Here is a 1375-nt window from a genome sequence, read left to right as displayed (position 1 = left end):
AGTGGTGTGGGTGTGAATATGGGAATGAAATATAAGGAGATGAGGGAAGAGAAAGACAGAGGGGAGAAGGTATGGGGTTTGGTGAAGTTGTGAAGGTGGAATTGAAAAAGAGGTGTGGTATGGTGGTGGGGGTGGGTTTAATAAGAAGGAAAGAAACAAAGAGAGAGGAACCAAGGTAGATGGAGTGGAGAAAAAGAAAAGGAAGGAGGAGAAGAAGTAGAAGGCTAGAAGCACAAGAATGGAGAGAAAGAGGAAGAGAATTAGAGAAGACAAAGGAACTAAAATCTATAGTAGATTCACTTATTAGGGTCATCAGTAAAATTTTAAATAAATAAATAAATAACATTGTATGTTCTTTTTCTTTTTAAAAAGGAGATTGACAAAAATGTTATATTTGTTAGTAAAATGGCTAGTTATTTAGATTATTTATTAAAGAAACAAAGCAAGATTTTTAATTACTTTAGTAACACGACTAATCGGGAAAAAAATAAGTTGAAGAGAAAGCAATTCTAAAAATAAGTCAATAAAAGTAATTTTGCATACTTTGTTTCGTCGTTTATCCAAAATAAAGGCTTTTTAACTTATTTTAATTTATTTGCATAATTAAAAAATTATATACTTAATTAANNACATAACAAAACTAAACATAAAAATCTAATGAAAAAAAATTAAAATTTCAATATTTTGAATATTTATAATTTTAACATATTTACATTTTCTTGACCCGTACGATAGAAATATTTATTACTGTTTCTATTTTGAAATGTCTATGAAAAATGTGTGTATTCAAAATAATTATCAATTGTTAATTAATTTACACTTTCAGAAAACTAACTGATTTCATAACAGGGTTATTAATTGAGTCAATAATGGTTGGCCAACTTATGTTACAACATTACCGGAAAAGGAAAGTTCTGTTTCCCTTTNAGGAATTATAACGGGAAAAGAGAAACAAAATGCTATTACAATTCTGTTGCATTAATATATATTACCATAATATCTTATTTTAGGCTATCTTTTTTTTCATAGATAGATGAAATCATAAAGTAAAACTCGATATATCCGTCGCTATTTATTTAATATCTAATGAATTCATAATTAAAAGTATGTTTTATCCACAACCCTTTAACTCATGACGCATACTTTTTGAGGCAATAAGAGCTGGAAATACATAATTAAGAATTCCACTTAATTATTGTACCACATTATTAATCAAGAATTTCAGTAAATTAAAGAAACAAAGGAACAAAAGCTGATGAGCATCTTCCTTTTTTCTATTCTTTTTTTCTTAAGCTATAATATATATTATAAAACTTTTTTACATAATAATATAGTTTTGTTTTCTAATTATATTTTTTTTTTTGAACAAAGGAAG

This window comes from Arachis ipaensis, chromosome B01, assembly GCF_000816755.2.
Source record: "Arachis ipaensis cultivar K30076 chromosome B01, Araip1.1, whole genome shotgun sequence".
In the NCBI taxonomy this organism is placed as follows: domain Eukaryota; kingdom Viridiplantae; phylum Streptophyta; class Magnoliopsida; order Fabales; family Fabaceae; genus Arachis; species Arachis ipaensis.
This window is presented reverse-complemented; position numbering follows the sequence as displayed.